The sequence below is a fragment of the Oncorhynchus masou genome, chromosome 3 (assembly GCF_036934945.1).
Source record: "Oncorhynchus masou masou isolate Uvic2021 chromosome 3, UVic_Omas_1.1, whole genome shotgun sequence".
Taxonomy (NCBI): domain Eukaryota; kingdom Metazoa; phylum Chordata; class Actinopteri; order Salmoniformes; family Salmonidae; genus Oncorhynchus; species Oncorhynchus masou.
The window spans coordinates 15,910,677-15,925,787 of record NC_088214.1 but is presented as its reverse complement, the minus strand read 5'-3'; the positions used below and the strand labels follow the sequence as shown (position 1 = coordinate 15,925,787).

General features: G+C 42.4%; 1 protein-coding gene across 3 annotated transcripts in view; it reads left to right on the top strand.

Annotated features, from left to right (window-relative positions):
* LOC135511009 (phosphatidylinositol 4-phosphate 5-kinase type-1 gamma-like) overlaps positions 1 to 1,266 on the top strand; it is a 38,767-nt gene extending 37,501 nt beyond the window's left edge. For all 3 annotated transcript variants that reach the window (XM_064932457.1, XM_064932449.1, XM_064932439.1), the window contains one exon: positions 1 to 1,266. This exon is cut by the window's left edge and continues 34 nt beyond it. The gene's annotated coding sequence lies outside the window, so the exon portion shown is untranslated.
* The last annotated feature ends 13,845 nt before the right edge of the window (positions 1,267 to 15,111 follow it).

Sequence of the window (15,111 nt, the reverse complement as noted above, 5' to 3'; positions counted from 1 at the left end):
CTTGAGAGGATTGAAGACTACTGACTGAAGCTGTGATGCTTCACGAAGCCCCATGAATCTTCTACAGCATTCTATAACCCTTGTGGCCCAAGCTGCACGTGAAGGATAGTTTTACCCACTGGGATGAAGAAGTACTCTGTGGGAAGACTTATTGAAATGAAATGTTTCTACTTCGGCACCACTTTCACACACACACACACACACACACACACACACACACACACACACACACACACACACACACACACACACACACACACACACACACACACACACACACACACAACCACCATCGCGTCCTAAAAAAGTATGCAACACTACTGATTGATTTGCCACAGAGTCAACTCAAATGTAAAATGATGCATAATCATCAATGGGGGTATTGTGAATAAAACCATAGTGCAACCATTTCAAACATTAGCTAAGACATCCCAGGGAGTCTGTCATTCAGTTCTGTAGTTGTTCATATTTTACTTTTGTGACTTGTGCTTGTCTCAAAGCCATGTGTTCATGTAATATCTTGTATGGAATAAGATTTATTATATTGTAATGTCAGGTTTTGGACTCCTATGGTTAAATGTTGGAGAGTTTTTTTTTATGAAGCAAAACTTTTTTTCTCAGTTGTTGTATATAATGTTTTACTGTGTCTGGTGGTGATGGCTTTACATTCAGCTCAATTATGTGTTGGTGTGTTGTGATTGGGCTACGCAAAATAGCGTTGTTTTGCGTTCTTACGGGGCACATTGTTCATGAAAACCTGAACATTTTATTGAGCTTTTAGCACTTTAAAAATTAACATTCTGCAAATGTTTTTTGAATCCATAATATATTTTGTGAATTGTAAATAGTGTGAGTGATAGTGAGCCAGAGAGTTAGAAAGTGAAAGAGGATATTGCACTTTGTCCTGGTCAATAATATATTAGGTCAAGGGTTAAAAAAGATTCTAAAGTTGTTCCAGTCCAGGGAAGTATTTAATCATCTCCATCCTTCTAAAGGTGCAATCTGTAACTTATCATTCCCCCTGCGGCAAGAATCACAATCGACCTTAAACAAAACACAAAGAAAACATATTTCGTAAGATTTTGCCAATGATAAATATGACATTTCGCATCGGTCCCCCGAAAAGCGTTGAGCCGAATCTACAGATTACAGATTGTCCCTTGAAGACAAATCACCACTGGCTGTTTGTGTATAAAGTATGTGGACAAGGAGTTAGAGATTATCATCATAGCAAATAAAATAATATATTGTTTCAGAAGTATTGAATTTGTTGGATTATCTAATTTCTCTCACAAACCCATTTTGGTTACGATTTTGTTTAACTTCCTATGGAACATAATGGATGCTATTTATTTATTTATTTGTGTACTGGTACAAATACTTGACAAATCTGACTCATAGAGCTGCAATAATGAACAGACCTGCAGAAGCTCAAGAGCATTTCACTGGAAAACTGGATAGAAATCTTTGTTTTGTGTAGTTTTTGCCACTAGGTGGCAGCATTATCCCGCTTAGAAGACTTGAGCATATTGACATAACTGTAACTATTCTGAAATTCAATGCCAATATTTTCATGCACATTTGTTCCTCATTTACTTGGAGCTAAAATAAAACATCTGCCTAGGGTGAATATGACTCAATCTCACTCAATCTGAGGCTTGTTTAGTCTCAGGCAACACATTTACATTTACACACACACACGCACTCCTACATATACACACTCACCTGTTCTCTCCACCTCTACCACAGAAGGGGAAAACCTACAGTTCTCTCCAGAACTACCACAGAAGGGGGAAAACTACAGTTCTTTCCACCTCTACCACAGAAGGTGGAAACCTACAGTTCCCTCCACCTCTACCACAGAAGGGGGAAAACTACAGTTCTTTCCACCTCTACCACAGAAGGTGGAAACCTACAGTTCTCGCCACCTCTACCACAGAAGGTGGAAACCTACAGTTCTCGCCACCTCTACCACAGAAGGGGAAAACCTACAGTTCTCTCCACCTCTACCACAGAAGGGGGAAAACTACAGTTCTTTCCACCTCTACCACAGAAGGTGGAAACCTACAGTTCTCGCCACCTCTACGACAGAAGGGGGAAACCTACAGTTCTGGCCACCTCCACCACAGAAGGGGAAAACCTACAGTTCTTTCCACCTCTACCACAGAAGGGGAAAACCTACACTTCTTTCCACCTCTACCACAGAAGGGGGAAACCTACAGTAAAATATGAAATTGATGAGAGAAATATAGTCAAAAGAAAGGGCATAACAGAATTGAGCTGTTTGTGAATTTCACTGTGGGTATGTGTGAGTATGTGTGAATGTCATTGTGGGTATGTGTGTTTGTTTGTGTGTGTGAATGTCATTGTGGGTATGCTTGCATGTGTGTGTGAGTGTGAATGTCATTGCGGGTGTTAACTCAGCCCTGTCTGGCCATAATGGAATCTCTGATGGACAGGGATCAAAGGCTGCTGGTCCAATCTTCTCCTTTAATGAAAACAAGATTCCTCTTTTCTCTTCCCTCACTCCCTCTTTCTCTCTCTTCATCTCCTCTCTCTCATACACTGACTGTACAAAACATTAAGGACACCTGCTCTTTCCATGACATATACTGGACCAGGTGAGTCCAGGTGAAAGCTATGATCCCTTATTGATTTCACTTGTTAAATCCACTTCAATCAGTGTAGATGAAGGGGAGGAGACATGTTAAAGAAGAATTTTTAAGCCTTAAGACAAATGAGACATGGATTGTGTATGTGTGCCATTCAGAGGGTTAATAGCCAAGACAAAAGATTTAACCTCTACGGGTTCCGTGTCCCTAAACCGGGACAGTTGTTGCTAAATATGCAATAACGTGACTAGAATGATGTTGTAAACAACAGCCAATTCTGTGACACAAACATGTCTCTTATGGGCAGAAAGGTTAAATTATTGTTAATCTAACTGCAGTGTCCAATTTATAGTAGCTATTACAGCGGAAAAAAATACTATGCTATTGTTTGAGGAGAGTGCACAGTTATGAACTTAAAAATACTATGCTATTGTTTGAGGAGAGTACACAGTTATGAACTTAAAAATACCATGCTATTGTTTGAGGAGAGTGCACAGTTATGAACTTAAAATGCCATGCTATTGTTTGAGGAGAGTGCACAGTTATGAACTTAAAAATATATGCTATTGTTTGAGGAGAGTGAACAGTTATGAACTTAAAAATACCATGCTATTGTTTGAGGAGAGTGCACAGTGCACAGTTATGAACTTAAAAATGCCATGCTATTGTTTGAGGAGAGTGTACAGGTATGAACTTAAAAGCACCATGCTATTGTTTGAGGAGAGTGTACAGTTATGAACTTAAAATACCATGCTATTGTTTGAGGAGAGTGCACAGTTATGAACTTAAAAATACCATGCTATTGTTTGAGGAGAGTGCACAGTTATGAACTTAAAAATACCATGATATTGTTTGAGGAAAGTGCACAACAACAACATGCTTTTATCACGACAACTGGTTTGATACATTCACCTCTGAAGGTAAATAATGTACTTACACTCAGTAATCTGTCTCTGATTTGTCATCCGGAGGGTTCCAGAGATAAAATGTAGTGTGGTTTTGTTTGAAAAAAATAAATTTTTATATTCAAATGTAGGAACTGGGTTCTACAGTTTGACCCAAATGCAGCCTCTGGCTCCACCAGCTGCTGGGTTTTTCACACTCAACTGTCACGCCTTGGTCATTGTATTTTGTGTTTTCGTTATATATTTGGTCAGGCCAGGGTGTGACATGGGTTTATATATTGTATTTTCGTATTGGGGTTTGTAGTATTTGGGATTGCGGCTGAGTAGGGGTGTTGTTTAGGTTTGGCTGCCTGAGGCGGTTCTCAATCAGAGTCAGGTGATTCTCGTTGTCTCTGATTGGGAACCGTATTTAGGTAGCCTGGGTTTCACTTTGTATTTCGTGGGTGATTGTTCCTGTCTCTGTGTAGTGTTCACCAGATAGGCTGTAATAGGTTTCACGTTCCGTTTTGTTGTTTTTTGTATTTATAAGTTATTTCGTGTATCGTCATTTGTTCCATTAAAGAACATGAGTAACCAACACGCTGCATTTCGGTCCGACTTTCTTTCGACAAACGAAGAACGCCGTTACATCAACAGTTTCCCGTGTGAATCAAGAATGGTCCACCAAGGACATCCAGCCAACTTGACACAACTGTGGAAAGCATTGGAAGCAACATGGGCCAGTATCCCTGTGGAAAACATTTAGGAAGGTGTTCTTAATGATTTGTACACTCAGTGTAGATTCTAACTGGTGTTTAGCTGGGAAAAATAGGTAAAACATTGTTGAAAAGCAAGGAAGACATTTTATCGATGTCTCCTTGCATACAGAAATTGCAAATGATATGGTGCAGTAAATCAACGAGGAGAGAAGTAAATACACTAAATGCACATCAGGCTTGAACTTTGAAAAGTATGAGAGACAGAAGAAGTGCTAGATAGCCTAAATGACCCTACTGGGTTAAAAATGACATATATTTTGTATAGAGGAATCCCTCACAATGATGAATGCATTACTCATATTCACATACCTGCTGTAAGGTCAAGTGTGTGCAGTGGTGGAAAAAGTACCCAATTTTTATACTTGAGTAGAAGTAAAGATACCTTGATATACAGTGAGGCAAAAAAAGTATTTAGTCAGCTACCAATTGTGCAAGTTCTCCCACTTAAAAAGATGAGAGGCCTGTAATTTTCATCATAGGTACACTTCAACTATGACAGACAAAATGAGAAAAAAAATCCAGAAAAACACATTGTAGGATTTTTAATTAATTAATTTGTCTAAAAAACAAGCAAGATTTCTGGCCCTCACAGACCTGTAACTTCTTCTTTAAGAGGCTCCTCTGTCCTCCACTCATTACCTGTATTAATGGCCCCTGTTTGAACTTGTTATCAGTATAAAATACACCTGTCCACAACCTCAAACAGTCACACTCCAAACTTCACTATGGCCAAGACCAAAGAGCTGTCAAAGGACACCAGAAACAAAATTGTAGACCTGCACCAGGCTGGGAAGACTGAATCTGCAATAGGTAAGCAGCTTGGTTTGAAGAAATCAACTGTGGGAGCAATTATTAGGAAATGGAAGACATACAAGACCACTGATAATCTCCCTCGATCTGGGGCTCCACAAGATCTCACCCCACTGTAAATTACTAATATAAATGAAGTAAAAGTGAAAGTCACCCAGTAAAATTCTACAAGAGTAAAAGTAAAAAACGATTTGGTTTTAGATACACTTAAGTATGAAAAGTAAATGTAATTGCTCAAATATACTTAAGTATGAAAAGTAAATGTAATTGATCAAATATACTTAAGTATGAAAAGTAAAAGTATAGATCATTTCAAATTCCTTATATTAACCAAACCAAATGGCACAATTGTGTTGTTTTTTAAAATTTACGGATAGCCAGGGGTACTCTCCAACACTCAGACATTATTTACAAATAAAGCATTTGTGTTTAGTGAGTCCACAAGATCAGAGGCAGTAGGGATGACCAGAGATGTTCTCTTTAAGTGTGGGAATTAGACCATTTTCCTGTCCTGCTAAGCATTCAAGATATAACAAGTACTTTTGGGTGTCAAGGAAAATGTATGGAGTAGAAAGTACATTCTTTTCTTTAGGAATGTAGTTGAGTAAAAGTAAAAGTTGCCAAAAATATAAATAGTAAATTAAACGATAGATACCCCAAAAAACGACTTAAGTAGTGCTTTAAAGTATTTTTATTGAAGTACTTTACACCACTGAGTGTGTGTGCTGAGAAATGTGTTTGACTCTATAGCTGTATTAGCATTCCACAGAGAAACAGAGACAGGTTCAAGAGCCCTGAGAAAGAGGGAGAGAGAAAGAGGGGAGCGAGGGAAACAAAAAGGTTTAAGAGTGAGAGTGAAGGTGAGGAATGATTGCTGTGTCTTTGCAGCAATAATCAGAGTGTGATCTGAATTCCATGCTGTTGGTTTGGGAATTTGGGATGATGTCTGGATGGCATCACATTGGACCAAGACATACAGTTCATTCAGAAAGTATTCAGACCCTGTCCCTTTCCCCCACATTTTGTTACGCTACAGCCTTATTCTAAAATGAATCTGCATCTTTTTCTGTATTTCTGTTTTTCATTAGTGATAAATTAGCAAACCGTTCTGAAAGCCTGTTTTTGCCTGGTCATTGTGGTGTATTGTGGGTAGATTGACGAGGGGAAAAAACAATTGAATCCATTTTAAAATGAGGCTCTAACGTTGAAAAAGAAAGCACTGTACATAGACACCGTTTGCCACCGCCGAGGCCTCTACCAGGTCCATGCCATTGTAACTTCCTTCTGGCGGTGCTCTCTTGACATCTATGACGATCTAGACACCTGGCTGTCGTCACAGCGATTGGTGTTCATTTACATTCTCAAGGCATGGTGTTTGTGTGCTTGTACAGTACATGTGTATTTATGTCTGTGCAGTGCCAGTCAGCTTCCATACAGTCTCTCTGGTCCAGGTATCATTGACCTTTTTGACCTTTTCTTTATCTTTGCCATGTAGTATACATCGTTCTCTCTGGACGGAAGTACTTCCTGTTTTCATCTGTCTCTATCCCCTTGGTCTCCCTTTGTGTGTGTGTGTGTGTGTTTAATATGTGTGTGCTTCTCTTCCTGTAGCCTAAACTACCCTAAACTACTCTCTCCTGCCAAACATAAGCACTCTGTCATCACCTTGTCAAAATGTCTCTGAACACAACACTGCTGAAGGAATCGGACTCTTTTCTCATTCTCTTTAACTCTTGTTGTAGGAGTTTTAAAAATCCTTATGAGCCCTGGCTCTTTACAGTTTTCATGGGGGACATAGCAGTTGCACTGGCCGACAGGAAACCGTGACCTAATGGGCTCCAGGGACCTGTTAGTAAGGGCGAATGAAAGCCCAATGATGTTATTAGGAGATTCTGGCGCAGGATGATGATGCGTGATGCCCCAGTGAAGCAGGAGCAGATGGCTAGGCAGATGACACGCCTCAGTGGCAATAAAATGAGGGCTCACTGGCAATGCAGAGATGTGTGTGTGAGTGTGTGTGTATGTATGTACAGTAAGGGAAAAAAGTATTTGATCCCCTGCTGATTTTGTATGTTTGCCCACTGACAAAGAAATGATCAGTCTATAATTTTAATGGTAGGCTTATTTGAACAGTGTTAGACAGAATAACAAAACAAAAAAATCCAGAAAAACGCAGGTCAAAAATGTTATAAATTGATTTGCATTTTAATGAGGGAAATAAGTATTTGACCCCCTCTCAATCAGAACATCTTCTGGCTCCCAGGTGTCTTTTATACAGGTAATGAGCTGAGATTAAGAGCACACTCTTAAAGGGAGTGCTCCTAATCTCAGTTTGTTACCTGTATAAAAGACACTTGCCCACAGAAGCAATCAATCAGATTTCAAACTCTCCACCATGGCCAAGACCAAAGAGCTCTCCAAGGATGTCAGGGACAAGATTGTAGACCTACACAAGGCTGGAATGGGCTACAAGACCATCACCAAGCAGCTTGGTGAGAAGGTGACAACAGTTGGTGCGATTATTCGCAAATGAAAGAAACACAAAAGAACTGTCAATCTTCCTCGGCCTGGGGCTCGATGCAAGATCTCACCTCGTGGAGTTGCAATGATCATGAGAGCGGTGAGGAATCAGCCCAGAACTACACGGGGGGATCTTGTCAATGATCTGAAGGCAGCTGGGACCATAGTCACCAAGAAAACAATTGGTAACACACTACGCTGTGAAGAACTGAAATCCTGCAACGCCCGCAAGGTCCCCCTGCTCAAGAAAGCACATATACATGCCCGTCTGAAGTCTGCCAATGAACATCTGAATGATTCAGAGAACAACCGGGTGAAAGTGTTGTGGTCAGATGAGACCAAAATGGAGCTCTTTGGCATCAACTCAACTCGCCGTGTTTGGAGGAGGAGGAATGCTGCCTATGACCCCAAGAACACCATCCCCATCGTCAAACATGGAGGTGGAAACATTATGCTTTGGGGGTCTTTTTCTGCTAAGGGGACAGGACAACTTAATCGCATCAAAGGGACGATGGACTGGGCCATGTACCGTCAAATCATGGGTGAGAACCTCCTTCCCTCATCCAGGGCATTAAAAATGGGTCGTGTATGGGTATTCCAGCATGACAATGACCCAAAACACACGGACAAGGCAACAAAGGAGTGGCTCAAGAAGAAGCACATTAAGGTCCTGGAGTGGCCTAGCCAGTCTCCAGACCTTAATCCCATAGTAAATCTGTGGAGGAGCTGAAGGTTTGAGTTGCCAAACGTCAGCCTCGAAACCTTAATGATTTGGAGAAGATCTGCAAAGAGGAGTGGGACAAAATCCCTCCTGAGATGTGTTTAAACCTGGTGGCCAACTACAAGAAACGTCTGACCTCTGTAATTTCCAACAAGTGTTTTGCAGAGGGGTCAAATACTTATTTCCCTCATTAAAATGCAAATCAATTTATAACATTTTTGACATGTGTTTTTCTCAATTTTGTTGTTGTTATTCTGTCTCTCACTGTTCAAATAAACCTACAATTAAAATTATGATCATTTCTTTGTCAGTGGGCAAATGTACAAAATCAGCAGGGGATCAAATACTTTCCCCCCTCACTGTATGTGTGTGAGTGTGTGTTTGTGTGTGAGTGTGTGTGGTTAGGGTCTCCTCTCACTCTGTCATTAGCTCTGATTGATGCCTTTAATTTTCCTCTCAGCGTTCACCCACTTCACTACAAACACACCCACGCATGCACGCAAGCACGCACGCACACACTATACATCGTGCATGGTCGTATGTATATGGACATGCATGCATGTGTGAGTATGTGTGCTGGCAAGTTTCTGTATGGTATGTGTGTGTATTTTGTATACTCTGAGAAAGCAAACAGTGACCTGTGGTGGCCCAGTTCCCTCTCTGAAACAGTGACCTGTGGTGGCCCAGTTCCCTCTCTGAAACAGTGGCCTGTGGTGGCCCAGTTCCCTCTCTGAAACAGTGACCTGTGGTGGCCCAGTTCCCTCTCTGAAACAGTGACCTGTGGTGGCCCAGTTCCCTCTCTGAAACAGTGGCCTGTGGTGGCCCAGTTCCCTCTCTGAAACAGTGGCCTGTGGTGGCCCAGTTCCCTCTCTGAAACAGTGACCTGTGGTGGCCCAGTTCCCTCTCTGAAACAATGGCCTGTGGTGGCCCAGTTCCCTCTCTGAAACAGTGACCTGTGGTGGCCCAGTTCCCTCTCTGAAACAGTGACCTGTGGTGGCCCAGTTCCCTCTCTGAAACAGTGACCTGTGGTGGCCCAGTTCCCTCTCTGAAACAGTGACCTGTGGTGGCTCAGTTCCCTCTCTGAAACAATGGCCTGTGGTGGCCCAGTTCCCTCTCTGAAACAGTGACCTGTGGTGGCCCAGTTCCCTCTCTGAAACAGTGACCTGTGGTGGCCCAGTTCCCTCTCTGAAACAGTGACCTGTGGTGGCCCAGTTCCCTCTCTGAAACAGTGACCTGTGGTGGCCCAGTTCCCTCTCTGAAACAGTGACCTGTGGTGGCCCAGTTCCCTCTCTGAAACAATGGCCTGTGGTGGCCCAGTTCCCTCTCTGAAACAATGGCCTGTGGTGGCCCAGTTCCCTCTCTGAAACAGTGACCTGTGGTGGCCCAGTTCCCTCTCTGAAACAATGGCCTGTGGTGGCCCAGTTCCCTCTCTGAAACAATGGCCTGTGGTGGCCCAGTTCCCTCTCTGAAACAATGGCCTGTGGTGGCCCAGTTCCCTGAGTTTGCAAAACTGTCATCAAGGCAAATGGTGGCTACTTTGAAGAATCTCAAATATAAAATATATTTGGATTTGTTTCACACTTTTTTGGTTACTAGATGATTCCGAATGTATATGATTCCTTACTGTACATATGGCTTTATATACCTCCCATGTTATCTGCGGGTGTTTTGCACATGACTACATGGATATGTTAACAGAGCTCCTACCCCTCCCTCCCTCTCCCTTGCTTTCTCTCTCTTTCTCCATCTCCCCCCGTCTCTCTCTATCGCTTTCCCCTCTTGATTTCTGCGTAGTCTGCATGTTCTGTATCAGGGGGGAAATGGGGTGTAACAAAGCTAACGTTTCATCTTCAGGGACAACACACGATTTCATTCTCTGAGCCGGAAAACCAAGCAGCATAGAAACAACAAACAGAGAGCGATGGAGGGGGGTTGAGGAGAAAGACTGGGTTAGAATGAGTTAGAAAGAGAGCAAGGGATGGAGGGAGAGGAGAATGATAAGGAGAAATAGGGGTGGAGGTAAGAAGTGAGGAAGGAGAGAGAGAGAATGACAGAGATAGAAAGAGAAAGAAAAATAAAGATGGAGAATGACAGAGGGAGAGAGAGAGAGACAGAGAGTGAGTGTTTATTTATTTTAAATATTTGCACATTGTTACAACACTGTACATTAAAGCCCATTGAATTGAGAGACACAGAGAGTGTGAGAGAGACAGAGAGAGATAGAGAGAGACTGTTTGCTGTTCATTTTTATTATTTATTTCACTTTGTATATTATCTACTTCGCTTGCTTTGGCAATGTTAACATATGTTTCCCATGCCAATAAAGCCCCTTGAATTGAATTGAATTGAGAGAGACAGGCACACAGAGAGAGATAATGAGAGAGAGAGAGTGTGAGAGAGACAGGAGATAGAGCAGAATGCCGGACCAATGTGACTGACCCAAAATTAAGGAAAGCTTTGACTATGTAGAGACTCAGTGAGCATAACCTTGCTATTGAGAAAGGCCGCCGTAGGCAGGCCTGGCTCTCACGAGAAGACAGGCTATGTGCACACTGCCCACAAAATGAGGTGGAAACTGAGCTGCACTTCCTAACCTCCTGCCAAATGTAGCTCCATATTAGAGACACATATTTCCCTCAGATTACACAGATCCACAAAGAATTCGAAAACAAACCCAATTTTGATGAACTTCCACATCTACTGGGTGAAATATCACAGTGTGCCATCACAGCAGCATGATTTGTGACCTGTTGCCACAAGAAAAGGGCAACCAGTGAAGAACAAACACCATTGTAAATACAACCCATATTTATGTTTATTTATTTTCCCTTTTGTACTTTAACCATTTTTACATCATTACAACACTGTATATGTACACAATATGACATTTGAAATGCCTTTAATATTTTGGAACTTCTGTGAGTGTAATGTTTACTGTTCATTTTTATTGTTTATTTCAATTTAGTTTATTATCTACTTCACTTGTTTTGGCAATGTTAACATATGTTTCCCATACCAATAAAGCCGCTTGAATTGAATTGAGAGACAGGTACAAACACAGACAGAGGGACACAGAGAGAGAGAATGAAAGAGAGACAGAGGAAGACAGAGACAGAAGGGAGATAGAGAGAGAATGAGAAAGAGACAGAGACAGAGAGGGAGATGGATGGAGAGAGCAGATATCAAAGCAGATGGGAAGTGTTTGAACTCCGGAGGGGGAGCGAGATGGAGATGAAGAACTGGTCCTGTGTGGGAGGTGACACCGTACTTACCTACCCATCATGCATTGCGTCACCCCTGTCAGCCCACTCAGGGTTTTAGGGCCATCGCTGTTCTTATTGCGTTACCATGGTTACTATAATTCCCCATAAGAAACCAACAAAAGGTTACAGAGTTTTTATGAAAGTGGAAACCAGTGATGGTACATATAAATCTGAACTTGAAATGACAGCCTAAATGATTTGCTTAAAGCTTACATGGGATATTGCGTTAGATTAGATTGACATAGTACAGCAAAACAACCTAAAGCCATGGTTTACTGTTGTTTTTGTCGATTTCTAGAGAAACAACTCTCTGATGCACACTTTGTCCATATGACAATATACCAGAATACAAGTCATTTTAGGAAACACATTGAAATTAAGTTGTAATGTAGTCCACAATCACACCATGAGTAGTTAATCATAAAACATACACCCCTGCCTTTCTTCTTCCGAGAGAGTTCTTTATTCCTGTCTGTGCGATGTACTGAGAACCCAGCTGGCTGTATGGACGGGGACAGTATATCCCGAGAGAGCCATGTTACAATCCCTGATGTCTTTCTGGAAGGAGATCCTCTCCCTGAGTTTGTCTACTTTATTATCCGGAGACTGAACATTAGCGAGTAATGTGCTCGGAAGCGGTGGATGGGTTGCACGCCTCCTGAGTCGGACTAGACATCAGTGGTGTTTTGGAGCAGCATATGGAATAAGTTCAATTGCCTTGGACGTGGCCCGCTTCCAATGACTGTGGGCTCTTCTTCTCTGTGGTTGATGTGAGTAAGACATTTAAGCGTGTTAACCGTCGCAAGGCTGCCGACCCAGACAGCATCCCCAGCCGCATCCTCAGAGCATGCACAGACCAGCTGGCTGGAGTGTTTACGGACATATTCAATCTCTCCCTATCCCAATCTGCTGTCCCCACTTGCTTCAAGATGTCCCCCATTGTTCATGTACCCAAGAAAGCAAAGGCAACTGAACTAAATGACTATCGTCCTGTAGCACTCACTTTTGTCATCATGAAGAGCTTTGAGAGACTAGTTAAGGATCATATAACTTCTACCTTACTGGACACACTAGACCCACTTCAATTTGCTTACGGCCCCAATAGATCCACAGACGATGCAATTGCACTGGACACTTCCCTATCCCATCTGGACAAGAGGAATACCTATGTAAGAATGCTGTTAATTGACTACAGCTCAGCATTCATCACCATAGTACCCTCAAAGCTCATTAAGCTTGCAGCCCTGGGTCTGAACCCCGCACTGTGCAACTGTGTCCTGTACTTCCTGATGGGCCACCCCCAGGTGGTTGAGGTAGGAAACAACATCTCCACTTCGCTGATCATCAACACAGGAGCCCCCCAAGGGTGTGTGCTCAGCCCTCTCCTGTACTCTCTGTTCACCCATGACTGCTTGGCCACGCACGTCTCCAACTCAATCATCAAGTTTGCAAATGACACAACAGTACTAGGCATGATTACCAACAATGACGAGACAGCCTACAGGAAGGAGGTGAGGGCCCTGGGAGAGTGGTGCCTGGAAAATAACCTCCCACTCAACGTCAACAAAACAAAGGAGCTGATCGTGGACTTCAAGAAACAGCAGAGGGAGCACACCCATAACCACATCAACGGGACACACAGTGGATAAGGTGGAAAGCTTCAAATTCCTCGGCGTACACGTCACTGACGATCTAAAATGGTCCACCCACACAGACATTGTGGTGAAAAGGTGCAACAGCACCTCTTCAACTTCAGGAAGCTGAAGAAATTTGGCTTGGCCCCTAAAACCCTTACAAACTTTTACAGATGCATAATTGAGAGCATCCTGTTGGGCTGTATCACAGCCTGGTATGGCAACTACACCGCCCGCAACCACAGGTCTCTCCAGAGGTTGGTGCGATCTGTCCAACGTATCACTGGGGGCAAACTACCTGCCCTCCAGGACACCTCAGCACCCGTTGTCACAGGAAGGCCAGAAAGATCATCAAGGACAATCAACCACCTGAGTCATTGCCTGTTCACACTGCTATCATCCAGAAGACGAGGTCAGTACAGGTCTATTAAAGCTGGGAAAGAGAGACTGAAAAACATCTTCTATCTCAAGGCAATCAGAGTGTTAAATAGCCATCACTTGCTGGCTTCCACGCGGTTACGTAACCCTGCACCTTAGAGGCTGCTGCCCTTTATACATAGACATGGAATCACTGGCCACTTTAATAATGGAACACGAGTCACTTTAATCATGTTTAAATAATGTTCACATACTGCTTTATTCATCTCACATGTATATACTGTATTCTGTCTTACTGTATATTTTAGTCAATGCCACGCCGACATTGCTCAATCTAATGTTTATATATTTCTTAATTCCATTATTTTGCATTTTAGATTAACGTTAGTGTGTATTGTTGTGAATTGTTAGATACTACTGCACTGTTGGAGCTAAGAACACAAGCACTTCACAACACCCACAATAACATCTGCTAAATATGTGTATGTGACCAATACAAATTGATTTTGATTTGATAGAGAGACTTTCTTCTGTCTTTCTACTGTATGTATTACATTTCTAATATGATTAGGTGATTGAGGACCACAGGGATTCAGACTGGAGTGTGGTTTGGACACGACTGCTATGCTGTGGTTGGTTTTGGAACTCAACCACGGTTTTGACATTCTGTCATGGTATTAACATACTGTAGTGGTTTTGGTATTTTGCTGTGCTATATTGTACTGTATGAATTTGTATGTTTTGTGCTATCATAGAGCAAGAGGGAGAGAGGCAGAGATGACTTGAATTTACTTCCCATTATGATCAATAAATGACCGCAGGTTGGATTAGGGGGGTGAGGGTGAGGAAGGGAGGGGGTGAGGGAGAGGGGGAGGTTGGTCGTACGAGAGGTGAGTTAGAGGTGAAGCTCTCAGTAATGATGCAGAGGAGATGTTGTGACAGGCAGAATGTGTTAGCGCTGCATGAAGACTGTCTGATCTGGCCTGACCTCTGACCTCTAGATTAGCACCCTATGAGGATGGGGGGGGGTGTATGTATATATAGTACTTACTATAGAAATCTGAAGGACACTGTAGTATACTGTGGAATACTTTACTCCACAATGTAGAATCCCTCGATCACGCTTATTATAACATTTTGTACATTATAGTAAATAATACAGTATACTACAGTCATGTCTGCAAAATCACTACAGTAAATACGTCAGTATACTACAGTAAAGTCTGCCGAAGTCGGCTCCTCTCCTTGTTCGGGCAGCGTTCGGTGATCGATGTCACCGGCGTTCTAGCCATCACCGCTCCATTTTCCATATTCCCATTTGTTTTGTCTTGTTCCATACACACCTGGTTTTCATTCCCTAATCACACAATGTCTTTAGTCCTCTGTTCCCCCTCCATGTCTTTGTGTGAAATTGTTTCAATGTTATGTGGGTAGTGCTTTGCCTCCATTCCACACCCTTAACATAGAGTCATGTCAGTAAAAACACCACAGTGAATACTACCGTGAAGTC